Raw genomic sequence first — 10210 nt, forward strand, 5'->3', positions numbered from 1 at the left:
CATACTGCTTTCCACAGGGGTTGCACCATTTTACACTCCCACCAACAGTGAATCAGGGTTCCAGTTTCTCCACAGCCTCGCCAGCATTTGTTGCTTGCTGTTCTGTTAAATTTTGCTATTTTGACTGGGGTGAGATGATATCTCATAGTTGTTCTATGTAAAGCATTTTCAGTCCATCTTTGTACTTGCTTATTGTATGCTACCTGCAAAATCACCAAGACATCTGATACTTCAAGATGTTTTCCCAGAAACCAAACTATATATAAGCCCAACATTGGGATTTCAGATTGCCTCACTGTTGAAGGCAGCAGTGTTAACAGGCTCCTGTGGCTACCACTGGATCAGAAAGGCAAGGCTTTGGTTGGGCAGTCCATTTTCATAAAACCAACATAATTCCAATATGTCTTGCTTTTGGAAAACAAAGCAGACATACACAAAGTTGACTTATATAAGTATCTACAAATGCAGACTGGACATTTTCCATCTCAATTTGCCTTCATGGCAGTGAATGAATAAAAAAATAAACAAAAAAAACACTCAAATTTGATCGAGGTGAAGAAAGTGAAACTTCGATCAAAAACCACTGTTGCTAGAGCCAGCCACCAGCTCCAACAGGAAATACCTGGCTAGGCACGTGTGGGTACCATAGGAGCCAAGCCAACTGCAGTGGGCAGAGTATGTGACTACCACACAGCAATGAATATGACAGCCACCTCATGGAGGTACAATGAGACCTAAGCATGCAACATACCATGAAAGGGCTAAGGAAGTCATTTCAAGTTTAAAGACGTTGGGTTGCCTCATAGAACTATTTAGGATCTTCTACTTAAGCCTGAGTTATAGGGGCTGAATTTCAAACCAAATGCAGGCCGGAGTTTCATCCAGTTGTCACACAACGCCTTAGGCTGAGTGAACCTAAGCAGGGAATCATACAGCTTTACTGAGAAAACAGTTCTTCCCTTGCATACTTTAGAACATGACTTTTCGCTTGATAAGATTCCTAATACACTTTTGTGGTAACCTCATCCGTGTGATGAGTAAAGTAGTGGATTATTATAGAGACGATGAGAGACACCAAGATGACTCATCTTTTGTCAATCTGTGGCCCCACAGACAAGAAACAGACCTTCCTGGAATGCCTACGAATTACCGAGCCCCATGGCTTGCTATGAGTTGCAGCTGATTCAAGAGCCAAGGCTAGGCCACAAATCGCGCAGGGCATCAGTGTTAGAAAGACTATAAACGTGGCATAGGTGGGTGGAGGCCAAGCCATGAGACACAGGGGACTAAGTGTGGAGTTTGTTCAAAGGGATCCAGATGTGGCACTGGAAAGAACACAGATCTCTGACACCAGTAAAGGGTTCACATCTTAGCCCTGCCTTCCAAGCTGAATGACTTTTTTTTAATACATTAGTGATGATGAACACTGTGACATTGATGTGTCAAATGTGATATTGGTCACCCCACGGTGGACGCTGTTTGGTAGAGCTCCCCAATTAAAACAAGCTTCGAAGCAGGAGTGGCATCCACTTCCAAAACATCTTGCCTCTGGAAACTCTATGAACTTGGAGAAATGAACAAAATTATACAAATGTTCAGGTCTTTCGTTCATAGGGTCACTATGAGTGGCCTATTAATAGATGGCACGTGATAGTCAGGAAGTCAGACAGGAGCAAACAGGATATTGTGAGTCCTGTTTTGCTATAATCAAGGATGCTTTAGGCATATTATTAAATGATCCAGGAGGTATTAAAAGAAGATGGAAGGAATATACTAAGTCATTGTATAGAAAAGAACTGGCAGATACAGAAGAATTTAATGAAATAACATTTGAGCAAGAGCCTATGGTGATGAAGGAAGAAGTTCAAGCTGCCTTGAAGGAAATAGCAAAAAATAAGGCCGCAGGAATAGATGGTAAGGCCCCAGGAATAGATGGTATACCAACTGACATATTTCAACTAGATGCTGTCCTGGATGTGTTCACCAAGTTGTGCCAAGAAATCTGGAGAACAACCACTTGGCCAACTGACTGGAAGAGACCTATATTTGTTCCCATTCCAAAGAAGGGTGACCTAACTGAGTGTGGAAACTACAGAAAATTATCATTGATTTCACACGCAAGCAAGATTCTACTGAAGATTATCCAAAACAACTGGAATAGCACATCAGCAGAGAACTGCCAGAAGTCCAGGCTGGGTTCAGAAGGGGTCGTGGTACTAGGGATATTGTAGCTGATGTTAGATGGATCTTAGCTGAAAGCAGGGAATACCAGAAGAATGTCTATCTGTGCTTCATTGATTATGCAAAGGCATTTGACTGTGTGGATCATAACAAACTGTGGCTGACTCTGAGAAGAATGGGAATCCCAGAACATTTAATTGTGCTAATGCGAAACCTATACTTGGACCAAGAAGCAGTCATCAGAACAGAGCAGGGCAACACTGCATGGTTCAAAATTGGGAAGGGTGTATGCCAGGGATGTGTCCTATCTCCATACCTTTTCAGCCTGTATGCAGAGCAAATTATCCGAGAGGCTGGGCTCTATAAGGAGAAGTGTGGCGTAAGGATTGGTGGAAGATCTATTAACAATCTATGTTATGCAGATGACATAACCCTGCTTGCCGAAACTGAGGAGGACCTCATGCACTTACTGCAGAGGGTCAAGGACTGCAGCCTTCAGTATGGACTGAGGCTCAATATCAAGAAGACAAAGATTCTCACCACTGGACCAATTGGTAGCATCAGGATGGATGGCGAAGAGATTGAGATTGTTCACAGATTCAGTTTGCTCGGCTCCACGGTCAACACTCTTGGCACCAGCAGCCAGGAAATAAAAAAATGTATTGCGATGGGAAAGTCTGCTGCTAGGGACCTCTCTAAAGTACTCAAGAGCAGTGGTGTCTCTTTGGAGATGAAGGTGTGCCTGATACAGGCCATGGTCTTTGCAATCACTTGTTATGCATCAGAGAGTTGGATAATGACTAGGGAGGATAGAAGGAGAATTGATGCCTTTGAGCTGTGGTGCTGGAGAAGAGTATTAAATGTACCATGGACTGCCAAGAAAACAAACAGATTCATCCTGGAGAGGGTTAAATCAGGCTACTCCTTGGAGGCAAGGATTCTGGGTCTTTGTCTGACATACTTTGGACATGTTATAAGGAGAGACAGGTCCTTGGAGAGTGACATCATGCTTGGTAGGGTGGAGGGACAGCACAGGAGGGGAAGGCCCTCTATGAGGTGGATTGATTCAGTGACTGGGGTAATCGGGATGGGTGTGTCAAAGGCAATGAGATTGGCACAGGATAGAGCAGGGTTTAGGGCTGTTGTACATAGGGTCACTATGAGTCGCAATGCAAACGCAAACGACTGGAGGGCACATAACAACAACAACAACAGCAACAATCTTTTCTTGTGAGCTCCACTCATCACGTTATCTCTGTTCTCCAAAAGGAGAAACAGGTAAGGATTAACCTTCTAACAAGTCAGACTGAGTTCAGGCTCCTTATCTACAAATCCAAATCCTGTTGGCGCCTGCCCTATCTATCTTAGAGATGTTGTTGTTGATGTTATTGTTAGGTGCTAATGTCAAGCTCAGGAAAGGTTACTCCTTGGAGAGGGTCACCCATTCCTGGCAGGGTGGAGGGACAGAGAAGGAGAGAAAGACCCTCAACCAGATGGACTGGGTACCAATGCATCAACAGGCTTGAGTATGTCAGAGACTGTGAGGATGACACAGGACAGGATTCAGATCTATTGTTCTATAAGTCCTATTCAACTCAACCAAGCAATATGCCCATAGTAGGTGTGAGAAGCTTTATCATCTTTGCCTCCAAGGAGCACTCTGGATTCACTTCCTTCAAGACGTATCTATTTGTTCTTTTGGCAGTCCATGGGATATGCAATACTCTTCTCCAACTCCAACACCAGAGTTCAAAGGTATCCACTCTTCTTCTGTCACCCTTCTTTATTTTCCAGATGTCAGATACCCAGCAAATCTGAAAAGATCATGGCCTGAATCAGGTGTACCTTAGTCATCAAGGTAACATCATTGTTCCTCAATAATTTTAGAGATAGAGAAAACAAATGCAATAATAGTTACAAATGTCCTTTACAAAATTGAAAATTATCCCTAATCTTAGAAGCAAGCTACCTCATAACCATTGATACTCAAGAAGCACTTACAGAGGATAAGCTGGGCACCACGTACTACGTTAGTTGCTAGGGTCATAAAACATAGTTTTTGTCCTCAATTGGCTGGGGAAGCAGACACAGCCCACTGCTGGGGAGTCAGTTCCAACTCAGAGTGAATGCGCAGCACACAGCAGAACTTCCAGGGTTCCCAAGGTTACAAATCTAAGAAACAGATCACCAACCAAATCTTTCTTCTGTGGAGGGGCTGTCAGGTTCAAATGCAGATTTTGGATCAGCAGCTCAATGCTTTAGCCAACACACCACCAGAATCTTGAAACAGATACAAAGCCAAATGTAAAAAACACCTTGACAGAAGTGTGAAGAGGTATTATCAGAACACAAATAAGCAATCATCACTGATCAAGGTGAGAGAAAGACCTTTAAATGGCAGAATACAATTAGATGATATAATGATATGTACATAGAGATGGCCTCATTTGTAGATGATATAATGACATGTACACAGAGATGGCCTCATTTGAAAAGAAACGTACAATCAAATGCTATAATGATATGTATATAAAGATGGATTCATTTGAAAGGAACCAGAGATAAAGGAAACAAACATGCAAAACCATCACATTGGCTCTAAAAATGAAGACGCTTCAAGTATGAAGCTGTCACCGACAGTTACACCTTCACACCCAAACCAAATCCACCACCACCAGCAGCTGGAATGTTGAGTCAATTCTAACTCATGGTGACCCTTCACCAAGCTCCTGAAACTGTAAATCTTTACAAGAGGAGAACGTCCATCTTTCTCCCACAGAGCAACGGGTGGATTTGAATCACTGACTTTACCAGTCCAACATGTAACACAATGCCGTCCAGGCTCCTTACGAGGTTCAAAGTAATAACTGCATGTGTGGGAGGCAAGAGCATCTCTTTACAGGCTGCCCATGTTTTTCTGACCCATGATTCCTGGTCAACAAAAGGCTCTTGGGAGTACTAGCTTAGTCAAGGGAAATGAGTAATTGCCTCATTTCCTGCTGACTTTGACTTCTTAGGTCGTTGCAACTGATTAGCAGAAGGGAGAGGACTTACCAGCTTTAACCTTCAAGAAAACAGCCAGCTTATGGGTTAGTACATATTCATGCAGCCAATTGCCACGGCTATTGCAGGTGAATATGGATAAGGAGTGGGTCTTCTTCAAATGCTATCCTGAGAGTACCAGATTCAGGAGGAAAAGGGGGCTCGCCTCTTGTTTGAAAGGACAGACACAGTGGGGATGGCTTCATCTCTGACTTCTCCCTCCCTTTTGTACTTAATCATAATAAACTCTGTGTCAAAGAACTTGTTCCAAGCTGCTAGCACGGCTCTTATCAGTACACAAACAAGGCTGCCAAAAAATTATCTTTGACCCTCAAGGAGAAGGCCATGGTAAGACAAAATAACAGGATGACTCCTGTCACACTGGTTAGAGGAAAAGTTCACCAACTATGAAAGATAACAGCAAATGACTGTCATCTTCCAAATCTGAATTTAAATCCATTTATTATGGATTGTTAAAATTCATTTAAGGTGTCCCTTGGAGATACAAGTGTTAGACTGTTCATCAAAGGGTTGGGAGTTCAAATTGGAAGACAGCCCTGAGAATCTGCTTCAGAGAGATCACAGCCCTTCAAAACCCCAGGTGCACAGATCTGCTGGGATGCACATGTGGCGACCAGGAGTCAGAATCAACTTGACAGCATCACAAGGGCATCATTAGGATGGGATGAAATTTTACCAAACAATTCTGCAGCATTAGAATATTCCAACTTGAGTTCTGAAGTTCTGGTGCATCTGCATTTCTGTGACTATTTTGTTTTGACATTAGGAGAATATGCATATGATTGATGAAAATCAAATGGGTGCCCATTATCAGGATCAACTACTGTACTGAAGAAAGCCCTCAAAAACCTAAAGAATGCGTAGCCAGGGAGCTCTGGTGGTGGCCTAGTGGCAAGAAGCTGCACTGCAATCCCAGAGGTATGTGGTTCAAATCCACCAGATGCTTTCCTGGAGAAAGAGGGGCAATCTCCTCCTGTACCAGTCAGATCCTATTTGATGGTACACACACTCAAAATAATAAAATAAATTTTAAAAAATTTAAAAGAGAATGCACTGCCATCGAGTTGGGACAGACTCACAGCTGAGCCTCCTCTAGTGGATTTCCAGGACTGTAGACCACATAGGAGACCGCCCTTCATTCTCCCAGAGCAGCAGGTGGGGCTGAACAGCCAGACAGGCCACCTTTGGGTCAGCAGCACCAGTTCCTATGAACTACATCACCAGAATTCCCCACTAGAGAGTGTCCTGTACATGACTCCTTCAGTGTAGATGCATACATGCTAACTGTGAAAAGACAGACATAGTAAAACGTTATAAAAACCAAGTAAAGGTCGTTCATACAGCCCCTAAACCAAGACCCTGATTTAAAAGTCATTATATTTATTGAATACTTGCTAAAAGGCAAGCATGATGATAAGTCCTTTATCTACATGATTAAATCCTCACTACCAACTTAGCAGTAAGGAACTGCACTGCCAATACAAAGGTGTGTGGTTCGAATCCACCAGCTGCCCTGCAGGAGAAAGATGGGCAGTCTTCTCCCGTGTGATGTGCTGTTTCTGAAAACCCACTGGAGGGTCAGCTATGGGTCAGTTCCAACTCAACAGCCTGTGACAATAATAACCACTCTGTGAGAGCACCGCTATTATTATTAGCACTTTACAGATAAGGAAACCAAGATTTAAAGAAACAGAATACATTATCCAAGCATTACGTCCAATAAGTGGGTGGATCCAAAACTCTAAAATGCATATACTATCCCGTATGACAGACACATTCGGAGCAGGAGAGGCAAGATTTGCATCCGTTGTTCACAGGGTTGTGAGGAGTCATTGTCGACTCGTCTGCACATAACAACAATTCTGTATGACAGAGCAGAACAAATTCATGGCCCTGAAAGAGTATTGCTAAAATTTTATATGCATAGTTCTTCACATCTTAGCATCAAACACCAGCAATTTTAATAGTTATTTAGAAATCTGTGTTAATTCTACTACTTAGAAAACAGAGGACTAAACGTTATCTTCACATCCTGGGAAACAGTTTTATACTTAGGTAACAACAAAATCTCTAGAATACGTCTGTGGCTTGAGTTCTCTGAGGGAATGGTAGATGAGAAATCCCTGAAGAGTGTTAAAAAGTCCTTCTCTTACTAACTCCCATTTTCTTAGTGACCCTGGGCACACTTGGAACATTTGCACAGATAAAATGACCATGAATTCACTTAAGCCAAATAAGTGCTTTTGCAAATGTTTACGCAGTCCTAATTGCTCAAACCTTTTACTGATACTTGACTAAGACATCATTTTTCATTTGTCAGTAAATAGAAACATTTTACTTGTAAAAATGTTTGCTTTGGGAGGGGGAAAAAAATCTGTAAATAAACATTCCTGTCAAGAGAATGAAAAGAAATATTTTCAAATTAGATCTGAGTACAGATAATGCAAACTCTTTTGAACTGTTAAAGCACGTTCAAATAAATTGCTTGCTTCTAAAACCAACATAACTTTTTTAGGGAGTAAGGGGAACAAATATTAATGTGTATCAGGTGAAAATAAAATTGACAGCCTTCAGTCTCTTGTCTTAAATCTGTATCACTATACTACAATGAAAATGCCTTTAATTGTTTTCGGTGAAACATTCTTCTAGGTCGTGTAACCCTGGTATGTCCACTTGCTGTACAGAGGTAATTCATGGTTGCTGTGAATCCAAACACTGTGACAATGATGAGTCAAATGCGAGAATGGTTACCCATGGTGGACAGTGTTTGGAGGAGCTCCCGGATTAAAACAAGCTTGGAAGCAGGAGTAGCATCCACTTCTGTAATAGGTTACTTCTGGAAACCCTATGAACCTGGAGAAAGGACAGAAGTTATACAGGTGTCTAGGACTTTCGTTCATAGAGTTGCTATGAGTTGCCTACGACTCGGTGGCACTTAACAACAACAACAATGAAAATGCAGACACCCTATTCAGTCTTTCAAGGGAATGACATTACTTTAGGACTTCCAGATCTGGAATTAGAAGACTGAATTCAAATCTTCTATGGCCTGTTGTTGTTGTTGTTATGTGCCATGAGTTGTTTACGACTCATAGCGACCCTATGTACAACAGCCCTAAACTCTGCTCTGTCCTGTGCCAATCGCACTGCCTCTGACACTCCCATCCCGATTATCCCAGTCATGGAATCAATCCACCTCATAGAGGGCCTTCCCCTCCTGTGCTGTCCCTCCACCCTCCCAAGCATGATGTCACTCTCCAAGGACCGGTCTCTCCTCACAACATGTCCAAAGTATGTTAGATGGAGCCTCAGAAACCTTGCCTCCAAGGAGCCACCCAGTTTAACCCTTTCCAGGACGAATCTCTTTGTTTTCCTAGCAGTCTATGGTACTCTAAATACTCTTCTCCAGCACCACAGCTCAAAGGCAACAATTCTCCTTCTATCCTCCTTGGTCACTGTCCAACTCTCTGATGTATAACAAGTGATTACGAAGACCATGGCCTATATTAGACGCATCTTAGTCTCCAGAGAGACACCATTGCACTTCAGTACTTTGGAGAGGTCCCTAACAGCAGACTTTCCCATGGCAATATGCCTTTTAATTTCCTGGCTACCGGTGCCAAGAGTGTTGACTGTGGAGCCAAGCAAACTAAAGCTGTGAACAATCTCAGTCTCTTCAACATCCATCCTGATGCTGCCAATTGGTCCAGTGGTGAGAATCTTTGTCTTCTTGACATTGAGCCTCGATCCATATTGGAGGCTGCAGTCCTTGACACTCTGCAGCAGGTGTTTCAGGTCCTCCTCAGTTTCAGCAAGCAGGGTTGTGTCATCTGCATAACGCAGATTGTTGATAAATCATCCACCAATCTTGACCCCACATTTCTCCTCATAGAGCCCAGCCTCCTGGATAATCTGTTCTGAATACAGGTTGAAAAGGTATGGAGATAGGACACATCCCTGGTGTAAGCTCTTCCCAATTTTGAACCATGCAGTGTTCCCTTGCTCTGTTCTGACGACTGCCTCCTGGTCCAAGTATAGGTTTTGCATTAGAACGATCAAGTGTTCTGGGATTCCCATTAGCAGAAGTATTATTTGAAGAAGTCACCTGAAGCTGAATTTTGCATATCTGAGACACAGAGCCAATAAGGATGCCTGTCACACCTTCTTCAAAAGTTATATTGAAAAGAAAATGAGATTATTTAAGGCAATGCCTCGTGAACTCCAAAGCAAAAGCTGCTGTTATGTGCTGCTGAGTCAGAGCCAACTCATAGCTAACCTACAGCAGGTTTTCAGAGGCTGTAAATCACACAGAATAAGAATGTGCATCTTTTCTCATTGAGCAGCTGGTGGATTTGAACCACCTACCTTTGAGCTGGCAGTGTGACTTCTTATGCACTACTAGGCCACCAGAGAATCTTTAAAGCAAGGTACAGGATATGTCTGTGCATCATCAAGGAAAAGGCCAGGACACTATGACCTATTCCCACTATAAACTAACAAACTGGCGACAGTAACCATTTTGGAGAGGTCTGAGATGAGGTTTCAGTCTATTCAAGGGTGTCACCTGCATTCTTCAAACCAACCTGAGTTGCTGTGTGTGTATCTGCTTTGCCCTGGCCTTGGAAAGCAGAAGTATGACAGTGCAATCTTTGCATTATGATTCAAAAGGGATCACTGGATAGAAGGGCCTATTACTAGGGGCAGTTCTAAACTTAGAAGATTTATGACTTCAGAAAAAGGGTGAAAGCAGGTCAAAGAACAATCTTATCAGTAATCTATCAAAAATCCTCTTTGTCTCTTAACCTTAAAGAGCCCCTCCCCTATTAGATTTTTCTCATTAACATTTCAATATGCTAAGGTACCACTGGGTACCTGTTAGATGGATCTTGGCTGAAAGCAGGGAATACCAGAAGAATGTCTATCTGTGTTTCATTGATTATGCAAAGGCATTTGACTGTGTGGATCA

This window comes from Elephantulus edwardii, unplaced genomic scaffold (assembly GCF_000299155.1).
Source record: "Elephantulus edwardii isolate Elephantulus edwardi_28Jun2011 unplaced genomic scaffold, EleEdw1.0 scaffold00075, whole genome shotgun sequence".
Lineage (NCBI taxonomy): Eukaryota > Metazoa > Chordata > Mammalia > Macroscelidea > Macroscelididae > Elephantulus > Elephantulus edwardii.